The sequence below is a fragment of the Sycon ciliatum genome, chromosome 8, assembly GCF_964019385.1.
Source record: "Sycon ciliatum chromosome 8, ocSycCili1.1, whole genome shotgun sequence".
In the NCBI taxonomy this organism is placed as follows: Eukaryota; Metazoa; Porifera; class Calcarea; order Leucosolenida; family Sycettidae; genus Sycon; species Sycon ciliatum.
In genome coordinates, this window is record NC_088650.1 from 16,757,579 (window position 1) to 16,766,769 (window position 9,191).

The 9,191-nt window shown below is 48.1% G+C and overlaps 1 protein-coding gene across 1 annotated transcript in view; it reads right to left on the minus strand.

Moving 5' to 3' along the window:
• LOC135823879 (uncharacterized) overlaps window positions 1–5,536 on the minus strand; it is a 57,742-nt gene extending 52,206 nt beyond the window's left edge. The window contains exon 1 of the mRNA XM_065336736.1: window positions 5,156–5,536. The gene's annotated coding sequence lies outside the window, so the exon portion shown is untranslated. The remainder of the gene's footprint in view (window positions 1–5,155) is intronic.
• Window positions 5,537–9,191: the final 3,655 nt, after the last annotated feature.

The following is a 9,191-nucleotide window of genomic DNA, read 5'->3' on the forward strand; positions in this document are numbered from 1 at the left end:
CGTTATTGGCATCATCCTATTACGGGGAGTGCCTCGACTAACGTTTCTGTCTCCATGCCTGCTCTGAACTTGTGTTAGCTCGCCAGCAACTCGCTACTCGGCGCCGCGCGTTTACATACCTCGGTGTTTCTCTGGCGTCAGTAAAAGTGCTTCCTCAATGCATGCTCTGGACCTGTGTTAGCTCGCCAGCAACTCGCTACTCGGCGCCGCGCGTTTACATACCTCGGTGTTTTCTCTGGCGTCAGCAAAAGTGGAGGGTCCAGCCCACGTCCTGATAATTATCGGCGTCATCCTGGACACCCGCCGCGCTAACATCAGGATGCCTATGGACGAACTTGCCGAGCTTCGTGATCTCCTTCGGGCCACTCTTCACACAGCTTCAACTACCCAATGTCAACTCGAGTCTCTTCTGGGAAAGCTCCCGTTTGCTACAAGAGTGATAGCCCCTGGATGCAAATTGCAGATTGTGGTCACTTGCCAACTGGTACCGGCAGCCGTGTTACCTGATCAAGCTCTCCAAAGAGTGCCTCAAAGATCTTCGCCGATGGCCTGAGCTCCTGGATTAGCGGAACGGCCGGTCCTTCTTCCTATACCCTAAATGGACGCCGTCCCCCGACTTGCTGGTATTCACTGATGCAAGTGGTGCACTTGGCCGGTGCTCGTACAATTGCGACCGGGGATAGGGCGATGGACAGTCAATCAAGCAGAGCAGCAATCGCAAAGGGTTGTTTGCAATTGTGGCAGCCCGCAGCACCTGGGAAAACTAGCGGCATCAGCTGCGAATGCCAATCGATGGGCATTTACAGCAACTGCGAGGATATTGCTCATCAGTTGTGGCTTTGGCCTGGCGTTGTACACCGGCCACTCGTTTCGAATCAGCTGCGGGACTCGATATTCAGAGAGGCGGGAAGGTGGAAAGCGATGTCTGCCCGAGTAACATTCGGACGCCACCTGCAGCCAAAGTATGGGTGGCTGCGGCAATGGCCTCAGCCCATGATATCAAGTTCTGACAGCAAGTTCTGACAGTCTTTACCTAGCTTGCACCGCTTACAGATTGCACGGGTAGCTGCACTTTGTGATCCGCTCCGGGAGTGCCGATTTATGGAATATATGCTCTCAACTGGTTATGCATACCAATATATTTAGCATTTGGAGGCTCTACTCAGAGTCATTGGCGGCTCCATGCAGTCATTGGCGGCTCCATGCGGAGTCATTGGCGGCTCCATGCGGAGTCATTGGCGGCTCCATGCGGAGTCAATTTGGGGCTCCATGCGGGGTCATTCGGCGGCTCCATGCGGGGTCATTCGGCGGCTCCATGCAGAGTCATTCGGCGGCTCCATGCGAAGTCATTCGGTGGCTCCATGCGGAGTCATTTGCCGGCTCCAAGCAGAGTCATTTGCCGGCTCAGCTGCGAGCCATCTAGTGGCTCCAAGCAGAGCCATCATACCAGTTGCTCGAATCGGCACTCCCAGCTTAATCCAAAACTCGGTTGCTCTGTTGTGAGGTGGGGGGGATGCTAACCTAGGAATGGGTTTGCTCCCCACACTGGAGCTAGCGCTTTTCCGTCGACTTGACACTTGACGGACTCACGACTGCCATCCAGAGTCGCCACCACTATTTCTAAACCATACGGCTAATTATTTTAGTTAGCTATCCACTTACCGGTACAGTAAAACCTGTGACTACCGACCACCCCTTGGTGCCAGCAAAAGCGGTCTTTAGTAGCAGGTGGTCTTTAGTTAGAGGTTTGCACCGCGTGACCATATGTGGATCCCATTATATGATATGTATGTCAAAATGCAGCTAATACGATTCCCCAGGACTTGCGCAATGTCAGAAAGACGGAGAGATGGAGAGAGAGAGAGAGAGAGAGAGAGAGAGAGAGAGAGAGAGAAGATTAATTTTTTGCAGACTTCAAATTCAGCTGCTACTTCTGAAGCCAGGAGTCAAACGTTCCCTGGGGAAGTTTCGTTTCGCGCTGGGCTTCAAATTTGTTCATGCGATCAATCATACCGACTGTCCTTGTTGTGACTTCTGGATTGCTTGAACGCGATCCTTCAGCATCAGGACCTTGTGGTGCTGCTTTGTTTCTGGATTCCTTGATGCCATCGTCAATCCGTCTGTATGACTGGTGTGACAGAGCCGCCCAGTCTTCGTTTCTCCTCCGAGTAGTAACATCGATCAGAGAGCGCTTTCGATGCGCTCTCCAAGACGTTTCCTATCATGTTTTTTCTTGACAGCGCTTGAAATGTTGACAGGTGTAGTGCAGTCCACACCGACTCCACAGCCAAAATTACCTGCATTCATTTGTTCAGCTGCTGTAGTATCGAAAGATTCTTTTCAGGACCATGGAAAATCAGTAAAATTTCAAGAAGGAGCTTCGAGCAACATTTGATTTCCTACATCGCGGCCGCTAGTTACGGGTCAAAAATTGTGTTTGGGACAGGAAAAGGCGGTCGCTGGTCGCGTTCAGAAGGTAGTCGCTAGTCACAGTGCATTTTGAATGTGAGACCTTCCGTGCCTGGCGAAGTGGTTGGTAGTACCAGGCTGGTCGCTAGTGACAGTGGTCTTTAGTTACAGGTTTTACTGTATATCCCTTACCGAAATTGTATTCTTGAACGCAATATTCTTCTTTCTTTTTCTTCTACTCCGTTCCATCAGCACTCGGCCGATGGCAGGAGATTGGTACCCACTGGGCTAGCATGCAGCAGCCAAAGCTGGGGCCTTTTCTTACTCCGTCAAACCCACTTCTTAAAACAAAACTGACGTGCATATTCACATTGCATGTTGTGAATGTCCCCATATTTGCCCCGACATCTTAGCTCGTACAGCGCTCCAGATACATCTATGCTACGGTGCGCACCGCATACTCGAATTACGGTACGGGACACATACAGGATACTGCACCAACCATGGCATGCCACGTGAACCACCCTACCAGACACCGTGACACGCACCGAATTACAGCGGTGAGGATACTGGCTAGCGCCAGATGCTACTAAAGTACAACTGAATAGCGTCTTTTGCATAGCTACGGGAATAATCTCATATCCCAAGTATTGCAGCTCTGCTGATAGAATAATTCAGGTCACTCCCACTCCATTTCTCTAGTGCTTATTTTTCTGAAAAAATATTATCTTTGGCACCAGAATGCTGCCACCAAGAGTACATTAACCAGAGTGTGCAGCCCAAAGAGAATCATCCCACGGCAAAGTTTATTGTTTAGGGCATAGACTCGCAGTAACAGGCTCACCTTTGCTGCATCTCACTCCGCTTCACACGGTCATCTACTCTATCACCATGGTAATTTCTGTTGCACATTGCTGCTTGTTTAACAAAAACGTAGAAAACACACCGAATTTCCAGGTAATTGCCATGGTGATACGGTACTTTAGCTTGAACCTATTGTATGACGGGTTTTCTATGATTGATAATGACCCAGAGAGAAACTAAACCGGTATCGAATTCCAGTCAGCGACGCAATTCTTCTGAGGTGTAAAGTGACTTCAGGAATATGTTGCAGAAAACTGCGATGCATGCTGATTATTTAGTGTGCCCTATTGTGCACAATATACCAGGTGTGTTACTCAGGGATGAAGTAGATGCACACACGTGCCGGGCATCACGGCACAGGTTAGGTTTGCTACTAGCCGCTGCAGTGTACTTGTGGTCCGAACTTGCACTCTACTCAACTCTGCATACGCAAAGAGTGCTGGTGCCGAAATGAACCAGAAGGGTACTGAGTGGGACGCAACAACACTGACTCTGTCTACCCATGTACACAGATATGATAGGGTATGCAGTACCTGCTCTAAGATTTAACACAAACCGGGTACACGTCTACCTGGCACAATTCCTGCAACACTGGGCCAGAGCCAGATGCGTTCAAGTGCGGCTACTGTGTGTCAGGGAGTCGTAAACTTACTTTCGACTTCCTGATGTACATGATTGTACATGTACATGTATGAACGTACTCGCACTGGGCACTCTGGCCGCACGCATCTGCACGCGTATGCAGCCTGTCAGTGGCGGTATACCCTCGAACGGTATAAAAAAGTATAGTACTCGACAGGACTTCCGACCGGGTCTCAGGTAACCCAGTGTTCTTTTTCCAAAAGGTCCAAGTACTCACAAACAGGGCCACTGACCCGGCTCTGGAGCAGACACTGGTAATCTAGGTCCAAGTTTGCTCGATTATGTTCTGACGCTTCATGTGCTTTCATAGCCAAGGTTTCTCACTTTCTTCGCAAGCTCTTTTAGTCTTGAGAGTTGACAACTGCTTATGGTTGTGTTGGCAGAAAACATGTCAGCTAATCTGACAACCGGCCAACCCCATTTTACTGGTAAGTAGTCAGCGAGTGGCTTTGATGGGGCCATACAGTACTAGAGGGGAAGTTACGCGGCATATTTGTGCTCCCGTTTTGAAAACACGTTCTCGCTCGAAGGGTTTCTAAACTTTATCCCTGCGCTCATTGATGGAGTTCATCGATGGAGTTGCCAGCGGCACTCTACAGAAGAACAATGTTGTCAAGTTTTTTATGAAAAATTGTCAAACATTTTCAAATTGCTATAAGTTTGGTTAGGGCCGGGTTCCACTGCGGCTCCGCAGCTCCGCTGCTCCACGGTACTTGGCTGCATGCAGCAGAACGGCGCGGTTCCAGTGACACTCGCCATTCACGGTACCGCGATCGTGCTCGACGTTTTTTTTATGACATTTAGCCTGCCTGCGCGCGCGTGAAATCCAAAAAAAATCCTCGTGTTCTGGCCTGTGCAACGAATTAAAATTCCCCCGAATAAAACAATTAAGTGCGGGAGACAATGCAAGCCGTGACCGCGGCTTGCATTTTTTTGTATCAAGCAGCGAAGCGAAAGCTGGTGATGAGCCGCGGCCTCGCTGGACCAGCTCGTAATGATGACGTTTCATGCCGTGGATGATGTGCGGCGGAGCGGCAGTGAAACCCAGCCCTTAGGCAAAGGACATTTGTCATTAATTTGTTTATGCTGCATAGATGGAGAGCTGCACACTCTGGCTTATGGACTCTCGCCTACAGTGTAGTCGTACTGCTAGTGTACTGGCATTACAGAAGACACGAAAAACGAGAACATAGGTATGGCGAGAAAGTAATTACTGGCTAAGAATTGCCCTAAGACTTACCGCTTCTCAGTGCTCCATACCAGGAAGTAGTACACTACCTACTCCCTGCTCCATACGAGTGTTCTCTCCTCATTCTCTGCATCCTTTACCTCAGGAGTCTCGTCCATTTAGCGGCTCAAATGCTTGAGCTCCGGATAGCGGAAAATAGCTCGTCGTCCATTAGCGGCTCTAATAGTACCTGGTCTGAAGTGTCGCAGTCTAGCACAACTATGATTTTTTCCAGGAGGGTAAGGGTTGCAAACCCAAAGAGACCCTAAGCTTCGTCTATCAAACAAAACAATTGCCCTAAAAAATGGAAGAGGAAAAGAGTGAGCGAGCTGGTCTGAGCGCGCTACTTTTCAAAAAATAGAAGCTGAAAGCCATCAAAGTCAAAGCATTCTGGCTAGCGCGTTTGTGTATGTCACAAGCGCTAGCGCGCTAGTCGCAGCAAACGCTCGCAGGCCAGAGTTAGCGCTATTTGGGCTGTTTGCCGCACGCGGCAGCTGGATGGATCACGTGATCCAAGCTGACAAATAAGGTCCGATGGTTCAGCTACATTGAGCCACAAGCGTATGGCTTAGTGTACGTGAAGGTTTCGAGGTCGCCTATGACTATGACTATGACTACATGTATACAGTATGTCTACTGGACTTTGATTGTGAGGCTGCTGCCACGGACCGCAGCAGCACAGGCACGGACAAGAATCTGGGCATGTTGAAGGGGATGTCCCTCCACGTCTCCTCGGATCAAGGCGTGGACTTAGTAGATCTACGTAGTCATTGTATGTTTGTAGCAGTGTGGCGTTCCCGTATCCAAGCCGATGTCAACTATCTGTCTTTGAAGTCATGGCAGCGTGTCAGCATGTCAGCCACTTGAACTGAAGTCTTCTCTTTGGTGAGGAGCTGGTTTGGTTGTCATTTGACTTGTGATGATCCGTCCACAATACACGTATGACGGCAGTCCCTTCAAATTTGGAGGAACAGTCGTGTAAACATTAGCAGTCTACAGTGCACCACAAATGTATGAGAATGTAAGCAATTATCACCAGAAATTATTACTATCAAGAAGAGGTTGGTGGGACTTCGGCGATACTTGGGGAATTGTGTGTTGCTCCCTACGTGGGAGCTCGCGCTTTTCCTGCCGACTTGAATTCTCACAACTGACATGTTTTTGAGACATTCAACGACCTGAGACCTAGCTCTCACACACCTCCCCGCTCCAGTGCGCAAACCAACAGCCTTCCAGCTTGGAAGGTTCAAGGTTCATGCAAGGCTGTTGGTTTGCGCACTGGAGGTGTGTGAGAGCTACATGTAGGTCTCAGGTCGTTGAATGTCTCAGTAAGATGTCAGTTTTCTGCCCGGTTATCGCACGTTCTGACTGCTTATATTCTTGTTACAGTCGTGGTTAGTTGCTTCTTAACTCGTTCGTCGGGCCATTTGATTTCTTCTATGAATAATGCAAACCCAGAAATATATACTGTTGGTGTTTGTGTCTGTGTCCTGTATGTTGCCATATTCGGATTGAAACTTTGTCCCGCACAAAGGTTTGCGTCAGGAATGGATGTGTGCTACAGGTCTTGTTGGGTAAGGTCATTTGCTCTGTGACTACAGTTGTGGCCAAAAGAAATCCAACCTGCAAGTAAAACGTTGCACAGCGTTTCCAGTTCAATTACAGCATGCACGTTCCAAAAACGTATGTGACAGCGGTAGGAGCCGTGTGAGCCTATGCGCTGCTTTCGCCACGTGAGTCGGATTTCTTTGGCCACAACTGTAGCTTGTGTGTGTGGACTAGATCTGCTTTTATGTGCCTCCCACGTGTTCATGAAGAGAGAATGATGACATAGTAAGATGAGAGTAGTGTTCGCACATTTTGAAAATAGATTTTCAATCTCTAGACAGTCATGTAGATGTGTCACCCTTGTTAGGTGATACTGAGTGGTGACAGGGTCCCCCCCCCCCCCCCCCCGCCCTTCATCCACCTGATATTCCCCGTCTTTACAGAAAAGAAACAGATTGCTTTAGTGTCCACTAACACGACACGTTTAAACTAAACAATCAGCTCATGTTATCAGCTTATGTTACCATATAACTTAGAACCTTCCAAGTTGGAAGGCTGTTAGAGTGCACATCCAAGATGTGCTAGAGCTGTTAGCCAGTTAGTTGTAGAAAGTCAGTCCCGTCGGTCAGTGTCGTGCAATGTTATCGCATGAGCTGATTGTTTAGTAGCTGGTGGTGTTAGTGTAACATGCAGTTCCTTGGTTCTTTTTCTTTTCTATGAATTTATCCTTGGCTCTCCATCGAAGTCAATCCTTGAAACAGATTTTGGTGAACATTGGGGTGTACATTGATGGCGACCAGGAAAGAACTGAGTAACATGCCGCCTGTTGCGCAAATGTTCCATTCAGGGACGTATCCACTTTTAAGTGCAAAGTACAAACCTTGAGCTATGGATAGTATTGTGGTGCTGAGGCTTCCAAATCGTTTGCCCGAGTTGGTTCAATTGAGCTGTAGACTGATCCCACGGTTAACTGCCGGGGTGACAGTGGGCATTAATTGCAAGCCTGTGCATGTAAGATTGCATTGGTTGCCCTACATGCAGGGCAGTGTATAGTCATATGAAATGTTGTGTTACGTTTCATGTACAACTTCGGCTAGCCATACGTGGCTCCCCGTATAGTGACCGGCCCCTTACTACCTAGGGCGCCATTATACATGCACGGGGGGTTCAGCTTCGGACTTTTTAAAAGTGTGGTCAGACATGCGGACAGTGCAAGCTCCTACTTTGGTGTGGACCGTGTTGCATATGGTATGGTACTTCCACATAGATTATGAAAAATGAAAATATTCAAGCAATTTATTGCACGTTCATTTTACACATGCAAATTTGCCGTAACAAGTCTGTAAATACCAGAACCCGTTGTTTTCGCTGAATCCAGATTGCGGAAGCGAGAGTATTGCTCCCAAAATTTTGGAGGCAGTTTATTTGAGTTTCGGTACTTCCGCATTTCGCTGTTGCCATGGTGTTCTCGCTCCACATATACTGGCACACACAGAGATATAGACAGCAATAGAATCAACACACAAAGTGAAGGGTAGTTGTATGCAGTCAGATGTAAACTGCATGGATAACGAGTGAGGTATGGAAGCAAGGACTGAGAACAGGGTGTCTCAAATGTAATAGGTGTGCAAGCGGATAGCAGAAATAGGCCATGATGCAGAACCACTTGGGACCCTCAGATAAATTTTTAGCCTACGAAGTAGGGAGTCATCAAAAGAACTCCCTGGATCTTTAAAAATTCCTTTCCATAACTGTTGTCTTCCTGGTGCTCTCTGCCCTGGTGCTGTGTTGGTCTGGAATGAGAATATACTGCAGCAAGGCTGTGAGTGGCATATGCACATCCAATTCTTGCTTCATACTGCTCAGTGTAAGCCATTTACGCTGCTGTATTCCAACGGTGTATAACTATCTAGTTGTTATCATGTCTACTTGTCTTCATTTTCTCTTCCAGCTAACCAGCTTGCACGGCCATGGAGTACAGTACAATGTACGGCTCTGAAGTCAGATATCTCATCTTTCACTTCAAAGAGTCCTGAGCAAGGCATGAAAGTGGGGGATGGATATGACTACGATACGCTTTCTTCACATCACACTGTTCTACTTCGAATGGGTTCAAAGCCTCACATCTCTCCTCCAAGGCAACATTTGCAAAGGTAAGCTGTCTGTGCTGAATCGTTATCCAATGTGATGAGATACAATTTAAATTGCATGTCGTTTTCAACCAAAACAGTGTACGCTGTCAAGCAGACCATTAGGAGTAGTTATGGTGATAGCGGACGGGGAAGGGTTTGTAAATACATACGCTCCAATTTTACCCAATGCTGAAGACAGCAAGCTGTGCCGGCCATCAAGGCCTTATCGGTACAGAAACGAGCTCTTAAAAGTAAGGCAAACTACCAGCCATGGTGCAAAGGTGGCACACCAGCTATTAAAAGACAGCTCGTCGCTCTAGCGGCAGAGTGCTCAAACTATGAATAGCTGCAAGCGATGCGTAGCGCAG